This window comes from Ipomoea nil, unplaced genomic scaffold (assembly GCF_001879475.1).
Source record: "Ipomoea nil cultivar Tokyo-kokei standard unplaced genomic scaffold, Asagao_1.1 scaffold0182, whole genome shotgun sequence".
In the NCBI taxonomy this organism is placed as follows: Eukaryota; Viridiplantae; Streptophyta; class Magnoliopsida; order Solanales; family Convolvulaceae; genus Ipomoea; species Ipomoea nil.
Genome location: NW_017616610.1, coordinates 242 through 23419, shown reverse-complemented (window position 1 = coordinate 23419; position 23178 = coordinate 242). Strand labels below are relative to the sequence as shown.

At 38.1% G+C, this 23178-nt stretch overlaps 3 long non-coding RNA genes across 3 annotated transcripts; all 3 read left to right on the top strand.

The window, feature by feature from the left end:
* The first annotated feature begins 52 nt into the window (after positions 1-52).
* Positions 53-1013, top strand: LOC109179803. The gene is made up of 3 exons (XR_002053985.1): positions 53-79; positions 740-793; positions 892-1013. It is a non-coding gene; the product is annotated as an uncharacterized LOC109179803 (long non-coding RNA).
* A 19193-nt stretch (positions 1014-20206) lies between these two features.
* LOC109179790 lies at positions 20207-21135 on the top strand. Its single transcript, XR_002053976.1, has 3 exons — positions 20207-20363; positions 20725-20936; positions 21056-21135. It is a non-coding gene; the product is annotated as an uncharacterized LOC109179790 (long non-coding RNA).
* A 744-nt stretch (positions 21136-21879) lies between these two features.
* On the top strand, positions 21880-22256 carry LOC109179797. The gene is made up of 2 exons (XR_002053984.1): positions 21880-21915; positions 22015-22256. It is a non-coding gene; the product is annotated as an uncharacterized LOC109179797 (long non-coding RNA).
* The last annotated feature ends 922 nt before the right edge of the window (positions 22257-23178 follow it).

Here is a 23178-nt window from a genome sequence, read left to right as displayed (position 1 = left end):
GCAAGAATATTACAGATTCATTGGTTCCCTCACTACCCCACCAATGCTCACAGGTGTCATCTGGACAGTAACCAAAGAGGTCTGTATCCTAACCTTAACCTCCCCAACACCCAACCAAGATGACTAAGGATATAACCACAAGGTCACGAGTTTGAATCTCAACCTTCTTTGTTTGAGCCGGTTAACTATGAGCAATCTAGGCTGGTCTACCTAGTTATTGCCAACTTAGCTGGGCAGGTTTACCTTGCTATATATCGGCAACCTAGCTATAGGTTGGTTTACCTAGCTATTGGCACCTAGTTGAGTTGGTTTACCTAGCTATATATGGGCAATCTTGTTGGTTGGTTTATTTAGCTATATATGGGCAATTTAGCTGGGTTGGTTTACCTAGCCATGGGGCATGGGCTACCTAGCTGGGCTAGTTTACCTAGCTATTGGCAACCTACCTAGCTGGGCTGGTTTACCCAACTATTGACAACCTAGCTGGATTGGTTTACCTAGCTATATATGGCAACCTAGTTGGGCTGGTTTACCTAGCTATATATGGACAACCTTGCTGGGCTGGTTACCTAGCTATGGGCAACCTAGGTTGGTTCTTTGACCGACAAGGATCATAAAGCGGGATATATGCACACCATCAAATAGTGACTGCGGAGTTTTTTCATATTCAAGAAAATTAAATATGCATGTATCTCTTTCTCTCATTCACACAGTAATGATAAATTGTTGGATTTTGTAGGTAAAGACAGTATCACAGGAACAGATAAACTTATTAAAGGAAGCTGTTGATGATGTAAGTACTGAATTATGCATCTATCTAGATAGATTTAATATGTGACACATATATACATAGAATGGTACAAATATTTGATGTTTTGAATTGTTGTTTAGGGTTATGAGGAAAATGCAAGGCCACTGCAACCACTGAATGGAAGGACAGTATATCTCAATCAACCATAGGAACGTTGTTGCCGGTGCTGTTTAGGAAGTATATGTATTGAGGGAGCTGAGTGATTGCCACCATTAAACTGAATATACAAATCATTTCAAACATAATAATTTCAATACATTATGTTTAATAATTATATATTTGTATATGATTCATGATAATGTAATTAAATTTTTGGTCAATCTTTAATTGAAATAGCATACATTGCTTACTTTTTATCAATGAGTCCTACGTTTTAAATGATCATTTCGTATAGGCCTTTTGGTAAAAAATTGGCCTATAGGTCAATTTTGACTTATATGACCACTATTAATTGTTTGTTTTAGTTAAAATATCAATATAAATATTTGGTTAATTAGCTTTTTGCAACTCCATAAGGCTAAAATTTAAAAAGTTACTACAAGCAACTTTTCCAATTAGCTTTTTGAGAAAGAAATTATACCAAACAACTATCAGCTAACAAGCCAATGTTACCCTCTAATTAACACAATCATCTTACCAAACAGTGCCATTGTCATTTTTAAACATAATAATTACATACGTTAGCTTTCAAAAATATATATATATATATTACATACGTTATGTTTTATAATTATATATTTGTATGATTCATGAATAGTCTCGTTATAAAGAATTGAATCAATATAATATACATTTATATATATATAGTATGTTGGAAAAGAGCTTAGTTTGTTACATGTGAAATTAAAGGTTGAATTTTTATATTATACAAATCAATATATAAATATTATAATATAAAAATATATTTCAAAAAATAAGCGGATTAGCCATTTTTATAAGATTCCAAGTTGGAAAGCACTTATACCTCCAATTTGTATACATTGTAATAGTCAAACAAAAATTGGAGAGGTACAACGAACATATATATATTGTGACAAATGAAAATCACAGAACCGACTAGAAATGAATACAAAATATTACGAGATTAGGAATAAATACAAGCTGACCTCAAAGTATTTGATGAAGATAATACCCAAGAGCTAGGAACTGTCGTGAAAAAGGAAGAAAGAAAAATTGAATTTTCTTTTCTTTTGATGCCTCTGCCGAAGAGATAAGAAAAATAAGATTTTTCTTCCTTCTCTATCAAAACTGTCGAAATGGAATTATGTGGAAGCTTGTGAAAGATGTGGAATTCTCTCTCATTAAGAATGAGCATTGCATCCCCTTTTTATAGATAGGTTCTGCCGACATAGAAAGGAAATATGGGAAGAAAGTGAAGGGAAATTATCTTCAAACCTCATCCCATCAACTTTTGCTCCAACTTCCACCCAAATTCCTTCTCTCCAACTTTCTGCTCCAACTTCTACCCATATCCCATTCTCCAAATAATTTGTCAGCAAACTTTCCATCAAGCTAACAAATATATTATAGTGAATATAAATTGGCTTGGTCCAAATTGAGCTATTTACCACACAAGAAGGAAGCTCAATCCCAACAAATCTCCCCCTCCCAACTATGTGGAAGATATCGCTATCCCGGCGATAGAGCAACACACCTCAAACTTTCCTCTTGGCAACGATTTGTTCATCATGTCAGACGCATTATCATCAGTATGAATCTTTTCAAGTTCAAGCATCTTGCACTCGAAGATATCTCTAATCCAACGATATCTTTCGTCAATACGTTTTGACCTGTAATGGAACGTGGAGTTCTTTGCAAGATGAACTGCACTCTAACTATCACAATAGAGCACATACTTGTCTTGGACAAACCCGAGCTCCTGAATAAACTTCTTCATCCATAGCATTTCTTTATTGGCCTCAACAGATGCTATGAACTCAGCTTCAGTGGTAGACAAAGCAATGCACTTTTGCAATCTTGATTGCCACGAAACTGCTCCCCTGCATAGGTAATCAGATAGCCTGAAGTAGATTTCCTCGTATCAATGTCTCCAGCCATATCTGAATCAGTATATCCGGTAAGAATAGGTTTCCCTATACCAAAACACAAACTCAGACTTGAAGTAACCGAAGATATCTCAGAATCCACATAACAGCATCCCAATGTTCTTTCCCTGAATTTAAAAGAAATCTGCTAACAATACCCACTGCATGAGCGATATCTGGTCCTGTTGTAACTTCTCACTTTTCTTAAACTTAATTACAATTCTAAACCAACATTAATATAAACTAAGCAACGAATAAACAATCTTAACTAATAAACTAGTGGAGATGTCACCGCCACAACCACATCTCCACGGTGATTGCACAGGCTAAGGATGGAACTAACTCATTAAATCACAATAACATAGCAATACTTAATTAAAGTCGTAAAGGGGAGAAACACCCCGGTGTCTATCACCAAACATAAACATCATAAGTGTAAGTGTATAAATGATACATGTAAACAAACCCTTAATATAAATTGGCTAATTTAATTATTAAAGGGTTAGAATTATTTAATGTGAAATACTTTATGTTATACTCTTTGACCATTTTCCATCAACTAATAATTAATTTGAATGGCTACAATTAATTGGTGATATTAAGATTGAAAATGAAGGAAGTCAGCAATACAGTACACATAATGAGGCTTCCAAATCAAATGTGTGGTTGTGGTTCATTGAAGATTATATGATGCTGATTATGTGGATGGGATGCTAATTATGTGGATCAAAGTGGGATTAATATTTTACTATAAAAGGAAGCCACCCCAATGAGGAGAGTTGCTGATTTGGAACTACTATTCTCAGTGAAAGGATTCTCTATAAAGTTATCAAATTAATCTGATTATATTATTGTAGTTTAATCTGGACTGCACAGACAGTACCTGGTATAGCTGAAGCTTCGGTTGAAGATCGTCACGGCATGCACGTAGAATCCTGAGTAGATGTTAGGAAGGTGTTGTAGTGGTAATGGCTGAGGGCCATTTGTACTTACCTATTGTAATACTCTTTTTAGTGAACATCTATAGTGGATTGGACAGACGTGGGTTGCCCCGCAGACGTAGGAGAAGGAGCTCCGAACTGCGTGATCATTTCTTTGTGTTCCTGGTTTTTATTTCTTACCTTTTAATTCTTTATGTTTATCGTATTAACATAAACTGACACAATTAAAATGGTACGTTAATTGATTATTTAAAAACCAAGTAGAACGTTAAGTTTTAATTTAAATTCAAGATTCACGGCACATTTTCAATAAGTCTATAAACCATTAAATAAACATCATAATAACAAAGAGAGTTTAGACTACTAGATCTACTAAGCTAGTCAAACTCGATCATCTCCCAAACGCTAGGCCCACCTGAAAGGGGTTTTGCAAAACAACACGTAGACAAGTAGGAAAACACCCATTAGTACGAAGCTAAGTATAACCACACTCAACCCTGTAAAGTACTATAGTATATACTTTGGAAAAACATTTGTTCACAAACTCAATCAAACAATCTCAACACTTAGACAACTTTAGTTACATCACAGACTTTCTCTACATGCTTGCAACCTATAATATCAACAGGCATGCTTCAACGATAAATAACTCATCAACATAAATACTCTAACACATATTTCTCATAATAAAACTCGTCATAACGAACTCATGCTATCAATCAATACGAAATTATCTTCATGCTATCAAGATCACATCTTGCAAACTAGATATATAAGACATCAAAATGCAACTAAAGCAATCATGCTCAATATACATACCGATTAATCATACTCATTATGCAATCTAGTGCAAACATTCTCATTATGCAATCTCGTGCAATACTATACTCAAATGCAATCTCGTGCAATACTATACTCAAATGCAATCTCATGCAATACTAAACTTGTAACACCCCTCTAAAACAAGCTATAACAACAGCCTTAACACATGAAGATAACACAACAAAACACTAGCACAGCGGAAGATAAAAAGGTAACTGGATAAAAGCAAATCCAAACGGGGGTGTTATGCCACGTTTACCAACAATGATAAACGCTACGGCGGTCAAATCTGCATTGTGTACACAACTATCCCAAAATCCATAAGTCTATCACTACATCGGCTCACAGGCCAAAAACAAGGGAAAGACACTAAACTACCAGGCACTAGACCATCGCGCTCGTCTAAACATCACCTGAAAGATTATAAAGATAAACATGGGACGACGCCCGGTCAGCGAATAATGCTGGTAACCACCAATACATGTGAAATAACATAAATAGGTAAGGTATAAGCTGTAAAAACCATTTTCGAAACGGAATACATATATATAAGTGTAAAACCAAGAGTCAAAGCCAACATAAGACTCAACACTCTCAACAAACAACACGGAACACATCCCAAGACCACAAGAACAACACGACTCACAAAAGAGTCAAGGCATGATCCATGATCACTCAATAGATCAAAACCCGACAAGCACAACGCCAAAGGATAAGACTCACACAACCGGCAACACATGCAAAGCAACACATGCCTCCGTGACTACACACGTCACGAAGAGAAGAACACACAACACCGCTACAATAGCCCTCGCGACATCACCCATCACGAGTTGGTATGCTTCCTTATGCCCTGTTCCAACCTTATGGCTACCCCCAACCTTATATCTTCTTTCAACCATTACCTCCAGGACCCCTGTACAACCAAGTCAACCTTATTCCCCGGGACCGGTCGTCCCCCACCAACGGACCCCTGTACACAAGGTACCGGTACACACATGGCACACATGCCCGGATAACACATGTTATCCCCCATAAAACGTGAACCTTACACAAAGGCCACAACTCCATAATAACGTCACGGCCACCACGAGGACCGCTGAAATACCTTGGTGATAGTGTCCCATACCACTAATCGTGCAATCCAGGTAAAGCCACACACGCATCACACCACAACAGGAATCAATCAACGGATCACAACGAAGATATGAAACCATACTCAATCAAGGAATGGGTCACAGCCCCAACAACAACGATGAATAACACAAGTTATCATCAACCAAACGGAAGGTACAAACAACACACACGCTATCATTTAAACATCGAACTAGCATGCTTATCAAACGGGTAAACCAAACGTAGTTCTGAAGAACACACAAGACTCATCACGGTTCAACGAAACACAATGTTGAACACTTAGCACGATTCAAGACACCAAAGTCCTACCATGGATACCTACCATATAGTTCTAAGACATACGAAACATCAAGAAGACACTCAAATAGTTCCACAAAAGAACATCGGGAAGTCAAAAGATCAAATACCGAGTCAAACGGATCACGGGGAACAAATCCCATCACAACATCAACCATGTACCCGCGGGTGGACCCACGGGTAGTGCCCCACCCGTGGTTCCGCCCACGGGAACACCTTCCAAGCAATGGCACAAAGGAACCCTAAACACAAGCTCTAGATATGTAATATCACAAGACAAATGCATAAACCCTCACATTTCATAGGCAAAACACAAGTAGAATCCAAAGAAATCACATATAGGTAAGCAAAATAGGTTTTGTAGATCATGGGTTACCTCTTGTAGACCAAAAGACTTCACTTTACACCACAACAAGCTCCCCACAGGGCTTACTTTCCAAAACCCACTTCAAGATTAAACCAAAAGATCATAAAGATCCTACCTTTAAGAAAAAGACAACTAAGATGAAACCAAAAGCACAAGATGGACTTAGATCTTACCCTCCTAGATGCCCAAATAGGTGAAAGGTTGAATCTTGGTAGCAAATCTTGGAATCTTGACAAGGGTCTCAACTTAACTTGGAGAATAAGCTACTCACCTTTCTAAAGAGAAGGTAGAGCTAATTTCTAGGAAATGTAAGGAATGAAATGAAGAAGTCTTCTAGGTTAGGTTACAGTACTAACTCTTGGTGAAAAGTCAAGGATACCCTTACTAACCTTTAGAAAGTGTAAGGAACAAGGGAACTCCCCCTCAAAGCTCAAGGTACAAACATAACTTTAAGGTTGACTAGTCAAATACTAGTCCTTGAGTATTAAAAATCAGGATTTTAGGATTAATTCTTCAAATAAAATAGGATTAATTACTCAATTAATCCATGGATTGAATGTGGATTTTTGGGGTGTCACAAAACTCAAATGCAATCCCGTGCAGTATTAAAGTATACTCAACACTCGCTTGTAAAATAGAAAACTTTCTGTGGAGGTTTCTTACAGCCACAAGGACTCGCTTTCTTTCTTTCGTTTCTTAGAGTCGCAATGACTCGCTTTCTTTCTTTCTTTTCTTAGAGTCGCAATGACTCGCTTTCTTTACAAATGGACGAGGTAGACTTCACCGTATCGTGAATGAACCTATCCAGGAACGGCGTCTAGCCGGCCTATACTCATCTCGGTCCACCGAACCACTCTTTTGGTTCTATGCTCAAACTTTGTGGAATCAGGTATCAAACTTTTAGCGTGCACACCCCCTGACCAAGATTCCAAGCCTGGCGGGCAGTTTCCAACCTCGTAACGTGGGAATACACCGCGGTCACATATACCGAGACCGCAATGACCATAACTTTCTTCCTAGAGGACGTAGTCTAAACGGGTCCTCCAAAACAAGGTTTTACTCACCATAGATATATATAGATATATCGCTCATAGCATCTCATATATGCAACACTTTACTTATGCAATAGACATGCACATACTTCTCAACTCATTCTCAAGATAAGATAAAGATTCTCTACGTGGAATGAGATTTTGGAAAATAATAATTAGGCTCACGTTGGCCACTTATGCCACTTTTAAAACATGATTTACTTGGAATGCAATTTACTGTAACAACATGCTTCAAATTAAATATCACAGTGATCTCTCAAGAACACAACAACATGCTTGGTTTGGCAACATATCAAACTCTGTATATTTCTATAATCAAAATAGACCTCAAATTTCATTGAACATACAACACATTCTAGTCATGCTTTTCTAACAATTCTTATTAACAAGGTGTTCATGCTTCTCTATTTAATACTCAAATAGGCATCAGGGGAATAAAACAAAGCAATTCCTAATACAATGAACTCAAACAAATCATACTGTGAAGCAATTTCATCACTAAATCCATCATAATATGCTCATTTCTAATCCAAATTCAACAAAATCAAAGCCAAAACGTGCGTCGAGACGGCCCCGAGGTACCGAGCCACAAGGGCCCGTAACACCTGGCCCGAAACGACACGTAGCTGAGCCACAAGGGCCGGCCACTGCACAGAGATAACTCAGGGACCATAGGGCGGGGCTCAGCATGGCTCGCCCCTCAGGCTGTTAGCTTGCCGGCCCTAGGCAACGGCCCTCTCCTAGCCGTTCCCTAGGCCCGGCCGACCACATCTCTAGCCAACGGTCTCCTTGTTGGGCCGTTGGCTAGGGCCGTTGCTTCACTGGTACACACTGTCTGTGCACCAGATGATCTATTTTCATCTGCAATCAATCACACAACTCCAACACATCCAAAACATTAACAACACATCATAGACAAGTAACAGATCACCTCATAGCTCAAACACATCAAAAATCTATCATTTCTACCTAAGAAACAAGGCTTCACAGAGCCAAAATCTAAAGTGGGAGTCCATGAGGTTATACCTTGTAGACTTCTTCTTCTTGTTGCGATTCCTCCTTCTTCCCAAGCTAGCTACTACCTCCTTCGCCACCTAGAGTCCACAAGCAAACCACACAACAACTCTTAAGAACTAGAACCTCAGAGATTGAAGGATAAGGAGTGGAAGCTAGATGGAAAATGGATGAATAGAGGAAGGGAAAACTTACTATGTTTTCTTTTGGTTCTCTTGCAAAGTTTTGGGGAAGACAAGGTTGGGAATCAAGAGGCAAATGTCTGATGTCTCTCTAATATATATAGGCATAAAACCCTAGGAAGCTCAACAATGATTGGTGGATGGCAAAATGGTAATTTGCTTAGCCAAAAGATGAATCAGGGAAAGGTTTTTTGGAGGAATGTGGTTCACCAAGCTTCATGAACCATAGACTAGAAAGATGATTTTTTAAATTGTTTGGGTATAAATTTATTTTTCCAAAGATGATTTCTAAACAAACACTTGGTTCAGGTTTCACCTGGTCTCACTCAGATAGGTTTCTCAGTTTAAACTTGGTACGCGAAGTACCCGAAAATTTATGGTTTTGGAATTAAAATAAGTTTCGGTGTTGAATTAATTTAAAATATAACTCAAAATAACTTATTCAAACACCAATTTATCTACAAAAAATTAATGGAGTGAAAATGGCTATTTTGGAATTTCTTAAAACTGGATTTATAAAATTAAATTTTGGGTTGTCACACCTGTGCATACCATCGCATACATCAAAACTACCAACAGCTGAGGAATAAGGAACTCTTTGCATTTCTTCTTCTCTTTCTCACTAGAAGCACATTGCTTCTTGCTCAACTTGAAATGCATACCAAGAGGTTGTATTCACTGCTTAGCTTAATCCATTTTGAATCTCTCAAGTACTTTCTGTTGGAATTTTTAGCTAAAAATGGCATTTTGAGTGACTATTTTGTGGTACAAATATATGTGGATCCACTTCCGATTTGAGTTGGGTCAAAGTGGATCCAGTTCTTCGTAGTGAGACAAAGAATTAGATATAATGTACGCTCAAAATTGGTAATAGGTGAATGAGAAATTGATTCTCAAGTGAATCAATTTGAGAGAAGTCAAAAACTTAAGCATTTTAATAAACTTTCGTTGCATTACACGAAAGTTGGGTTTATAAGCTTAAGTAGAGTTAAGCTTTGAAAGATTAATTGTGAATTTGTGATTTTAGCACCTTTGGTGCTATGCTTTCATGCTGGACGAAAGTGCATGCAAATTGAAATCTTAATTTAAGCTTTAGTTTCATTCTGAAAGTTGGAGTTGTGAGCTCTTTCGTGCTCTCCTTTCGTGAGCTACTTTCGTGCTGCAACGTTTCGGTGGCTTGCGGACCACTCGGGTGTGGTTCCGGTCCTAATTCATTAAACCTTCAGGTTTGTACGGACTTCTCGTCACTCAGATATTTTGAAACAGGTCGCTATGGTCGTACGAATTAATCGCGTATTAAGTTCGTGACCGTTGGTATTATTATGATAATAAGTACGACCGTTTCAAACATTATTATCCAATTATTAAATTGAATTTATGGTTGGTTTAATGGTCATTATAAGGCTAATTATTCACTCTTCCCTACAAATAGCTTAGGATATTGGCAGATAGTTTTTTAAAAACATTCTTGTTGAAACTCTCAAAATCTTTCTTTTGGTTTTCTCTCATCTCTCATCCCATTTACAAGAGAAAAGTTGTTCTGCCAACATCTTCCCGTAAAACATCGGAGTGCTCAGCTTGTGTTCTAGTTCACCGGACTTTGGGTTGGAGTGCTCGAACGCCAAAGTCGTAGTCCGTTTTATCCTGGAAGATTGACGCCCACAACGCTCCTAGCACCCTCGGGAGTGACGAATCGGTTTTAAGGAGAGTGTGTGTACACAAGACTCAGGCTTCCTCTGCTTCTTCTTTCTTCTCGTTGGGTTAAAACCTCAGGTTAGAAACTCGTCTCTTGTTTTATTTTTGTTCTTGGTTTCGTACCAAGCGGTGGGATTAATCTCGTGAGGATTAAATCACTTGTACTAGTTTCGTACAAGTTGTGGTGGGATTATTTTTGATAAAATAAATCCCTATTTGGTTACCATATATACGTTGTATATATATGTAATTTTAGTTTCGTACCAAAATTGGTTGGAATTAATTTTCTATAAATGAAATTGCATTTTTCGGGACAAATATATATATATATATATATATATATATATATATATATATATATAATATATATATATATATATTTATATATATATATATATTTTGTATCGATTTATTCACCAATATCCAACCATCTTAAAACTGAATTAATTTTTTTGGTGATAAAATATATGGATTCCACGAGCGGTGGAACCGTAAATGTTGCTCGTGGTGCACATTCAAATGGTCGGATCGGCAACGTGGTTGCACAATCCGAAACCCCGGTGAACTTGGTTCGGAGATCGGTGGTGGCATCAAAGGGTATATCCCTACGATGAAGGTACATGGACGGTACCTTGTGGTTTGGTCGAAAGATCGTGGAAATTCTAGCAGTTGAATTTCGAAGGGTGGCAATTGGGAATGTTGTACAACCTAATGATTCTCGGCATGTCATGGTTCTTGACCGAGATGGTTCCTAGTGGAAAGGAACATGAGTCTAACGCTCAAACCGTTAGCATAGTAAGAATTTGGAAATATTTGGTTTTCCTATGCCGAAACTATGTTTTGAATGGTTTGTGTGACTCGTTGTGGGAATCTTTTGACCTGAAGTATAATAGTGATGACGCTAAGGCAAAAATGTTTGTCGTTTGCCGATTACTTGAATACAAGATGGTGGATCCGGGATCGTCCTAAGTCAAGTTGACGAAGGAATGATCCTGAGTGATGCCTTTCAAGTGGAATCTGTTATCCATTTGTTGCCTTTGGGAAGAAAGGACTTCAAGAAGAAATTCCATGGAAAATGCTTGAATGGCTTAACGGCCATAGTGGTATGTAACAAACGTGTTGGCATGGTTGAAATTTCGTAAAAGACTTCAGTTCTAGATTTCAAGTATAGTCAATTTGTCAAAATTGGATGACTATATAATCGTGAGCGTCAAAGCTCAAGTGTATTGAATATTTTAAATAATATTCTTAATATGATTATATAAGCTTAATTCAACTAGTTGGAAAATTTGGTTGATATAATCTTGTTAATTGTGTGAAAATTAACTTGATTAAAGATACCAAATTGTACTACTATGAAATTAATTTGTGACAAATGACGAAAGTGTTGGGACAACAAAATAAATCTCGAACACCTAACTTGCGAGTAATGGTGTAATGATTTATAAAGTTGTCACTACTGTGGTTTAAGACAAGGTTTTGTCTAGATTTGGAATAAAGGCAATGGTTAATTACTAATTGGGCTATAAGTTTGGTGTAATAACCATAATTAATAAGAATACTATTGATTGGTCTTGCCTGGTTGGGTCTTCGTGTTTGTGGCACGGTAGACAAGGTCATGATAACTATAAACTATTTAATACTTTAATAGTTAATACTAAAATAGTAAATATTAACCTTAAAAAACATCTAGAGTTTGAACAATTTAGGGTTATTTCGTTCAAAACGATGTCGTTTTGAGTGAAATAACCAATTTAAAAAAGAATGGAACAATAGCTAATCGGCCAATTAGGCGACCGAGTCGGTGCCTATGAGGCTTAGTCGGCGCTTAGGCGCCGAGTCGCCTAGACCACCGATTATGATGATACGCTAGCGATCGGCCAGCGCCTAGCGCTTAGGCGCCGATTAATTAGTACCTAGGCAGGATTTTTGCAACACTGATTCAAAATCTTTCCAAGCCCAGAATCAGCCGGATGACGTTATACTCACCATAGTCAATTCGTCTTTCCTTATGCCACCTCATATCATTTGCAATTTTTTTTTTGACATAAGCAATTTTTGAAGCGTAGGTTTTAGAGGATAGTACCTTAGTATATCTTACGAGGAATATTTTTTCCTTTACCACCATTGACTTTCCATCTAGAAGTACCACATATAGGACAACATTCATCTGTCTCTAATTCCTTCAAAAATCGCACACACCCTTGACTTTTCCATCTAGAAGTACCGCATATAGGACAACAATCAATTATGTTGTGCAACCGTGAGCACCATGCATGGTGCACACGGGTCTAGATTCATAATTTCTATATTATAGATTCATAAAATCTATACTGTAGATTCAAATTTTTTTTTAAATATATGTTCATAATTATAAATCTATATGTTCATAATTTTCGATGTTCATATTCCCAATTGTTGAACTCTGTATTCACAAATCACATAAGTATATGTTCATAATTTGATAAACTATACAGTTTAGAAATTATGAATCTACAGTACAGAAATTATGAATCTGCAGTATAGAAATTATGAATCTACAGTACAGAAATTATGAATCTACTGTATTTAAATTATGAATCTACGGTTTAGAAATTATGAATCTACAGTATAGAGTTTATGAATCTACAGAATAGAAGTTATGAATTTACAGTATAGAAATTATGAATCTATACTAGACCCGTGTGCCACCATGCATGGTGCACACGGTTGCACAGCATAACAATCCCAACAATCATCGGTCTCTAATTCCTTCCTAAATAGCACACAATCATATTTTCATGCATGAATATTTGTGTATCTCAATCCCAAGTTACGTAGGCATAGCCTTAGACTCATAGTGAGAATGTGGAAGTATATTGCCATCAGGTAAGCATTCTTTTAGCAATTCAAGCAACATGTCAAATGATTTATTGCTCCAATTATTATACACCCTTCAAAGGAAGCAACTTCACAGTTAAATGATCGAGAATTTTGAGAATTTAATTTAGTGCAACCTGGATATTATATTCTTGTTTTGCTTCTCTCAATATGTTCTCAAAATTTATCAACTTCATCACTGTGAGTATTGGGATTTAAACTGTGAGTTGAAGTTTACAAAATTTCCATATTCATTTAAGAACTCATAGACTCCATCTAAGTTTTCATCATCAGAATCATCATACTCAACCTGAGAACCATTATTACTTGGTTCTTGGAAAAATTGGAGGCTTTCCATGGAATATCCAACGTGTGCAATATGTATCTGCTATTTCATTTTGGCGCAAATGCATATAGACCATGATTTGATTTATGAATGTTCTGTTTAAGCATTTTTTACATGGACACCTAGGTCTCCACAATCATGTCCAAATGATTTCCCACAAATAACATGACACTCTTCCTTTGCTGGCAGTCTGGAACACATGCGTGCTTTCGTTAATAAGTACATGCACACAACCAAATTAATCATATCGCAATACATAATCAAGTGTATACAGAGATTAACGCTTGGGCATGACCAGAATTCTCTCCGGAACTGTCCTCTCCTGCGGCGACCCCATCGGTCGCCGGAGGACCAAGATTTGTTGGAAAGGAGCACCAGAAAGCCAAAAAGATTGAGAGGTCAACTGGAAAGTCCTTTGCGTCAATCCTCTGTGGATGCGGCGCAAGAAAACCCAACAGGAGATGAACTGATGTCGCCGGACCAGTGGAAGACTCCCGTCGCGGACTCCAATCAATGCATGGGGCCGGAAAGAGGTAATCTCCCATCCTCAACCTGAAATTGTTTCTGACGATGATGCTATGGAGGACGAGAGTTTTGTGTCCCGAATACCCAATAATCCGGGTAACTAAAGAGGAGAAGGAAAGACTCCGGGCGACCATGGCGCGTTCACTCATCCTCAAGGTTCTGGGCAGGACAGTCCAGCTACTCATATTTGCAGCAAAGGTTACAAAAGATGGTGGAAAACAGAGGCTCATTTTGACCTAATTGCGCTTAATCAAGACTATTTTATAGCCAAATTTGAGTCCCTGCGAGATTATGAGTATGCTAAATTTGAAGGCCCTTGGATGATTTTAGATCATTATGTGGTAGTTCAAGAATGGGAACCGAATTTTAGCCCCTATAATAACAAAACCAAGAAGCTGCTGGCCTGGGTGCGATTTCCGGATTTACCCGATCGGAATACTTCGACGAAGACTTCCTCAAGAAAATTGGTAAGACAGTGGGTAGGCCAATTAAAATCGATACTGCAACCCATCTTGCATCCAAGGGAAATTCGCTAGGCTGTGTGTTGAGATTGATATATCCAAGCCTCTCCTCTCGAAGTTTGTTCTCAATTTCATGGAATGGACCATCGAATATGAAGGTATCCATTTGATCTGCTTCAACTGTGGCTGCTATGGTCACCGGTCGGGAGAACTGCAGCCCAGAAAGCTTAAACAAAGACAACCTGGAAGGAGATCTGGCTCCAACAACGACCCAAATCAAGAACAGCCATGTACCAAAAGAAAAATATGGTACATGGATGCTAGTCCACGCGTAAGGAAAGAAAGAAGGCCAAGAAGGAGACTTCAGACCACCGACTGAAACCCAAGGGGGCAGAAACCAGTCATCGCCCAAGAACAGCCAGGGAAGCAAACGAGGATATCGGGATACAATCCCGGTTTACTACTCTAGCAAGACTTGGATGACACTGGACAGAACAGAATGTAGAAGGACAGGAAAGATCGGCAACAACACCACAACCACCGCCGTCCTGTGCCCCGAATCAGAACCAAAACAAGAAATATGCCAGTTCAAACAGTGCAATTAAGGAGGGGATTAATTCAAACGGTACTAGACAACAGATGGACCATCAAAGGCAGCCAGGCACATCCATGCGAGGTGTCTTAGGGGACGCCAAGGCCAAGTGCCACTCCCAATCGTGCTGCCGCAGAATTAGAGCATACGGTGGTCAGAGGAACAAATAGGGGGAAAACCATAACTTCTACGCAAGTTCATCAAGCTGAGGACCACCAGAGTCATCTTATATGGCTGGGCTAGAAGATGCTTATATGGATGACCCTCCAGACATTGTCCATGTCCCTCCAGATTTGAATATACAACCGGAATTGGCCTTGAATGATAATGAGGATAGTGTGTTCGAGGAGAATCCAGTGGCTGTTAGCCACATGCGCTCTTAAGCGCCCCGGCTTGTCCTAATCTCTTTTAGATGTTATTTATTGTTTGGAATTGTCAGGGGGGCGGCTTCGAATTCATTTAAGCGCACCCTGAAACAATCTTGTCGGGAATTTAACCCTTCTTTGCTTTGTTTGCTAGAACCCAAAGTCTCGGGAAATCAAGCTAACAAGATTTGCAATAGTCTTGGCTTTGAAGAATGGATACGAGTTGAAGCAGTGGGATTTTCGGGAGGAATTTGGATACTTTGGAAAGAAGCCCTAAAAATTCAGGTTATTGAAACTAACCCTCAGTTTATCTCTGTACAGGTAATGGACTGTGAACTAGGACCATGGTTGTTATCACTGGTCTACGGTAGTCCCCTGCCACAACTTGAGAAAGAAGTTATTTGCCGGTTTATCCATACAAAGACACAACCCACAGATGCCTTGGCTTATAGCGGGTGATTTTAACGCAGTAACAAGCCATGAAGAAGTGAGCAATCCAGGAATTTTTCGATGGCAAGATGCATTGATTTCCAACGACTGGATATACAGAGAAGGTCTAGTTGATTTGGGGTATGAAGGCGCCAAATTTACATGGATGAGAGGAGTGGATTCATCAACATTCAAAGGGGCTCGTTTGATAGAGCACTAGCAATTTACAATGGAAACTCTGCTGCCCGAATGTGACCGTAACACATCTCCCAATGTTGAACTCAGACCATTGCCCTCTACTGATAGATACCAAGGAGACTCGATCTAATCTAAGGAAAAAAACCTTTAGATTCAACATGGCCTGGACCACTCATGTCACTTTCCAAGCTCTAATTCATGAAGGATGGAACAAAGAATCTGACTTATCAACAAACTTGAAGGTTGCGGCAGGGGCCACTTACTAAGTGGAATGTTAACACGTTTTGGTAACATCTTTCACAGGAAAAAGCGCCTACTGGCCAGGCTTAAAGGTATCCAAAATAGCCTAGCATACGGTCCTAGAACAGATGCACTAAAATTAGAGAGAAAATTACGCAGTGAATTGGAGGAAACTCTATACCAAGAGGAACTATTATGGTTCCAACGATCAAAGGAAGATTGGATAGTTTCAGGCGACCGCAATACAAGATTTTATCATGCAGCAACGTCGATTAAAACCAAGGCCCCAAGATTAAAGGTTTAAGAGATGACAATGGCAGCTATACTCGATACCACTCAGGTTAGCGAGCTTGTTAAGAACTATTTCATAAAACTTTTTGAAGTTGACAGTGGACATCCCTGGTTCCCTAGCACAAGAAAATTTCCCTAAGATTTTGGACTCAGAATGGGCTGAGATCAACAAGGTATTCACAATGGAGGAAGTTAAGAAGGCCTTATTCGATATGTCAACCTTGCAAATCACCAGGTCCGGATGGCTTTACAGCGGGTTTCTACCAAAAAACATGGAATACCGTAGACACAGCCTAACTAAGTTTGCCTTGGACTTCTTCGAAGAAGGAAGATGTATCAAGGATGCAATGACACTTTGATATCTTTGATACCTAAAGTAGATAGCCCGGATTCAGTCAGCAATTTAGACCTATTGCCTTTGCAATGTAGCCTATAAACTAGTAACAAAAATGATGGTGAACAGATTACAGGATGTGCTAAGTAAGCTGATAGGGCCGTTTCAAGCCAGCTTCATCCCGGGAAGACAAATCTCGGACAACATCTTAGTCTTTCAAGAAGTTCTAAACTCAATGAAAACCAAAAAGGAGGCAAAGTAGGATGGATGGTGTTGAAAATAGATCTGTAAAAAGCCTACGATAGGTTATCTTGGAACCTAATCGAAGATACACTGTCAAAGGCCGGATTCAATCATACATGGACTAGAATATAATGCACTGTGTATCTTCGTCAGACTAGCAGTGCTTTGGGAAGGACAACAAATGGAATGGTTCAAACCCGGAAGAGGCATAAGACAGGGAGACCCTCTATCCCCTTTACTCTTTGTTCTCTGTATTGAAAGACTTAGTCACATTATACTTGAATCAGTGAACAAAGGCAAATGGAAAGGAATTAGAACGTCTAAATCGGGTCCTCACATTTCCCATCTTCTATTTGCAGATGATATGACCTTATTTGGTGAGGCCAACATTGGAGCAAGCAGTAGAAATAAGAAGATGCTTAGACTTATTTTGCACTCATTCGGGACAGAAAGTCAACTTCCACAAGTCTTCAAATATTTTTCTCCAAGAATACAAATGAGGAGCTCCAAGACAAAATCGTTGAAACTTTAGGAATCCAAAAAGTCACGGATCTAGGGAAATACCTAGGCATCCAATCCATCCATGGCAGACTGAAACAGAATCATTTGCGGGAATTATAGAGAAGATCCATTCAAGATTAGCCGGATGGAAAGCCAAATCACTAACACTAGCAGGAAGACACGCATTGGTCCAATCAGTTTTGTCCTCAATCCCATTCTACACAATGCAAACAACGTTAATACCTGCCGGTGTGATCAATAACATTGAAAAACCATACGGAAATTTCTTTGGGGAAGCAATCAGGGAGACAACAAAGTCCACCTCATCAAATGGGATACGATCACAAAAAGTAAACAGCAAGGTGGTTTGGGCATCCGTAAATTAGAAGAAATGAATAAGGCCTTCATGGCGAAATTAGGATGGAGAATTCTGCATGGAGAAGACAGCCTATGGATCAAGATTTTCAAGGAAAAATATCAACTGTCGAAGATAGACTGTCGTCTTTGGAAGGCTAAGAGAAATATGTCCAATGCAATGAAAGGTATCCTAAGTGCTGTTCCTGTTCTAATAAAAGGAGTCAAAAGATTTATTGGTAACGGACGCAACACATTCATTCTGGAATGATATATGGATCGAGACTTCCCTCTTTACGAGCCTGCTGTGGAAGCAGTCCCCTCCGCTGACCTTAATCGATCTGTATCTAGCTATTGGAGCCTTCAATCCGACTGGAAATGGAGTGAATTGAATCATCTACTGCCCATAAATATATTGAGCAAACTAGCCCTATATTTTATTCATGAGGAGATGGAGGAAGAGGACAACATTTCCTGGAAGTTAGAAGCAAATGAAACTTTTCGGTTGCATCTGCTTATAATATAGCCATCGGGAACCAGCACCACTAGAGGCCGCCAAATGGAATAGCATATGGAAATTAAAAATTCCTTGCCGCATTCGCACCTTCCTCTGGCTCGTGAAGCATGAAAGAATCATGTGTAACAGTAACAGAGCTAAGAAAGTTTTACAGATTGTGATAAGTGCAGCTTTTGCAATAATCAGGTAGAAGATACTGAGCATGTGCTCAGAACCTGTCCGCTAGCAACAGAAGTGTGGGAAGCATACTCCGACCCTTCCACGATAAATCAAGAAACTTTTCGCTACAAAGATGGCTGGAAGAAGGAATTAAAGACAGTAACAAGGTCAATGTACCAGATAACTCCAGCATCACATTCGCTACAACTCTATGGTGGATTTGGAAATGGAGAAATGAAAGAGTTTTTAATGGCACAACAAAACCGCTCCAGTTCAAGGTTCCTTGGATTAAGACACAAGTCAAGGAGGTGTCATTGGCTTTCGATAGAGCAATGGGACAGCACTCAGCAGGAAATTCAAACAATTGGATGATGTTCATATGGGAAAAACCAAGGAAGAATTTGTCAAAATCAATGTAGATGGATCGGTTAAAACCGCAAACAAATGACGCATCTTGTGGAGGTATCATCCGTGACTGCAATGGAGTTTGGAAGCAGGGATTCGTATTCAACATGGGTAACTCTACCCATTTGAAGCAGAGGCATGGGCACTCCTCAAAGGAATACAACTAGCAGCTCATACAGGTTACAAAAAGGTGATACTCGAATCAGACTCTACCATGGTGGTCAATTACATGCTTAATAAAAGAAGACCATCAACAGTTGCACATATATTCTTGAAGGGTGCCAGAAAGGAGTTAAAGGTATTTGATGCATGGAAACTTTCAGCCATACCTCGAGAACAAAATAATGCAGCCGACAGTTTAGCCAAAATTGCTAGGAATTTCCCAAAGGGCATCCATATCTTAGATAGCCCTCCTGAGGTGATGAAGAGTATATTAGAGGATGATATTGAGGGACGGCCTGTTTGGCGTCACATTTGTAACACAAACTAACTAGTCTTGTACCTTTCCTTTTCCGTTTGGGGTATCCCCCTACCATGATAAATAAAAAAAAAATTAATCATATCGCAAATTATTTCACTTTATAAAAACTAGTTCTAGTAGTTCGATCTGCTACAAAATTCACGCAACGCTGTAAAACAAATTATTTGTGGCAAACAAATTATATCAAAATTCTTATCGGTAGAATACAACAGGGACCACATAAATCCCTATGTAGCATCGAAACCACACACATCCTTATTGAATCCCGAAATATTAGCATTTTATATCCTATATATACACATGACAAAAGAGAGATCAGAGGTAAGAAAATAGTAAATAATAATAAATTTCTTCAATCCGGCCTTCAAAACTATATTGTTGTCAATGCAAGTTTTGAAGGTCTGAAATAATGGGCAATCCACTCATCCTCCTCATCATCTCAATCCTTTTCCTCTCATCACAAACCATCTCCTTAGCCAGTGAGAGTGAGGGAACCAAATTTACCTATATTAGTGGAGCTGAGAATGGCCAGGGAAATGGGAAAACTTCACACAAATTATACAGTCTGCAATGCTGGTAACATGCAGTCTCCCATTAATATTGATGACTCCACTGTTAAGGTTACCTCCAAATTTGGGAGTTGATTCGACGTTACAAATCGTCTGAGGCTATAATCATCAACAAAGGCCATGCTCTTCAGGTAATTAATTAGTTCCAAATAGTTTTAGTTTTGTTGGATTTAGATCGATTTGTAACTGATAGAGATATCGAAAACTACTCAAATGGAGATTTGGAATCCAATAGCCCAGGATCTCTGTCCAAGAAGATGACTTGGACCAAGATAATGATTCGGATCGGGATAGGTGACCCAGACCCAAGATTGGGAACCTAGCTAGGGTTGGCCTTCGAAGTCCATTGTCTTGTCTAGCTAATATTCTTACATTAATCCACCCAATATTATTACAATTCATTTACATACTATTTTACACTTATAATTTATGACTTAGTTTATCTACATATATCCCGGGTCAATTATATAATAAATTGTTGCATGCATGCAGATCCAGTGGACAGGTGATGCCGGAAAGATTATCATTAACGGTACCGATTACTTCATGTTACAATGCCACTGGCATACTCCCTCTGAGAACACTGTGAACGGCAAAAAGGTTGATATGGAGATTCATCTGGTTCATAGGAGTGCAAAAGATGAATTTGCTGCTGTCTCCATCTTATACAAAATAGGAAAACCTGATATAAGTTCCTTGGACAAGTAAGTACCATTCAATTATATATATATATATATATATATATATATATATATATATATATATATACAATATAATTGAATTGATCTTATATACATTAATTAATTTCTTGGTTCCACTCCAGTTGCTGAACAGCATCAGGCAAGTTGATCGCAATGGTAAAGCTTTAGGCGCCCTTAATCCAGGAAAGATCACATATGAGGGCAAGAAATATTACAGATTCATTGGTTCCCTCACTACCCCACCATGCTCACAGGTGTCATCTGGACAGTAACCAAAGAGGTCTGTATCCTAACCTTAACCTCCCCAACACCCAACCAGATGACTAAGGATATAACCACAAGGTCACGAGTTTGAATCTCAACCTTCTTTGTTTGAGCCGGTTAACTATGAGCAATCTAGGCTGGTCTACCTAGTTATTGCCAACTTAGGGCAGGTTTACCTTGCTATATATCGGCAACCTAGCTATAGGTTGGTTTACCTAGCTATTGGCAACCTAGTTGAGTTGGTTTACCTAGCTATATATGGCAATCTTGTTGGTTGGTTTATTTAGCTATATATGGGCAATTTAGCTGGGTTGGTTTACCTAGCCATGGGCATGGCTACCTAGCTGGGCTAGTTTACCTAGCTATTGGCAACCTACCTAGCTGGGCTGGTTTACCCAACTATTGACAACCTAGCTGGTTTACCTAGCTATATATGGCAACCTAGTTGGGCTGGTTTACCTAGCTATATATGGACAACCTTGCTGGGCTGGTTACCTAGCTATGGGCAACCTAGGTTGGTTCTTTGACCGACAAGGATCATAAAGCGGATATATGCACACCATCAAATAGTGACTGCGGAGTTTTTTCATATTCCAAGAAAATTAAATATGCATGTATCTCTTTCTCTCATTCACACAGTAATGATAAATTGTTGGATTTTGTAGGTAAAGACAGTATCACAGAACAGATAAACTTATTAAAGGAAGCTGTTGATGATGTAAGTACTGAATTATGCATCTATCTAGATAGATTTAATATGTGACACATATATACATAGAATGGTACAAATATTTGATGTTTTGAATTTGTTGTTTAGGGTTATGAGGAAAATGCAAGGCCACTGCAACCACTGAATGGAAGGACAGTATATCTCAATCAACCATAGGAACGTTGTTGCCGGTGCTGTTTAGGAAGTATATGTATTGAGGGAGCTGAGTGATTGCCCACCATTAAACTGAATATACAAATCATTTTCAAACATAATAATTTCAATACATTATGTTTAATAATTATATATTTGTATATGATTCATGATAATGTAATTAAATTTTTGGTCAATCTTTAATTGAAATAGCATACATTGCTTACTTTTTATCAATGAGTCCTACTTTTAAATGATCATTTCGTATAGGCCTGTTTGGTAAAAAATTGGCCTATAGGTCAATTTTGACTTATATGACCACTATTAATTGTTTGTTTTAGTTAAAATATCAATATAAATATTTGGTTAATTAGCTTTTTGCAACTCCATAAGGCTAAAATTTAAAAAGTTACTACAAGCAACTTTTCCAATTAGCTTTTTGAGAAAGAAATTATACCAAACAACTATCAGCTAACAAGCCAATGTTACCTCTAATTAACACAATCATCTTACCAAACAGTGCCATTGTCATTTTTAAACATAATAATTACATACGTTAGCTTTCAAAAAATATATATATATATATTACATACGTTATGTTTATAATTATATATTTGTATGATTCATGAATAGTCTCGTTATAAAGAATTGAATCAATATAATATACATTTATATATATAGTATGTTGGAAAAGAGCTTAGTTTGTTACATGTGAAATTAAAGGTTGAATTTTTATATTATACAAATCAATATATAAATATTATAATATAAAAATATATTTCAAAAAATAAGCGGATTAGCCATTTTTATAAGATTCCAAGTTGGAAAGCACTTATACCTCCAATTTGTATACATTGTAATAGTCAAACAAAAATTGAGAGGTACAACGAACATATATATATTGTGACAAATGAAAATCACAGAACCGACTAGAAATGAATACAAATATTACGAGATTAGGAATAAATACAAGCTGACCTCAAAGTATTTGATGAAGATAATACCCAAGAGCTAGGAACTGTCGTGAAAAAGGAAGAAGAAAAATTGAATTTTCTTTTCTTTTGATGCCTCTGCCGAAGAGATAAGAAAAATAAGATTTTTCTTCCTTCTCTATCAAAA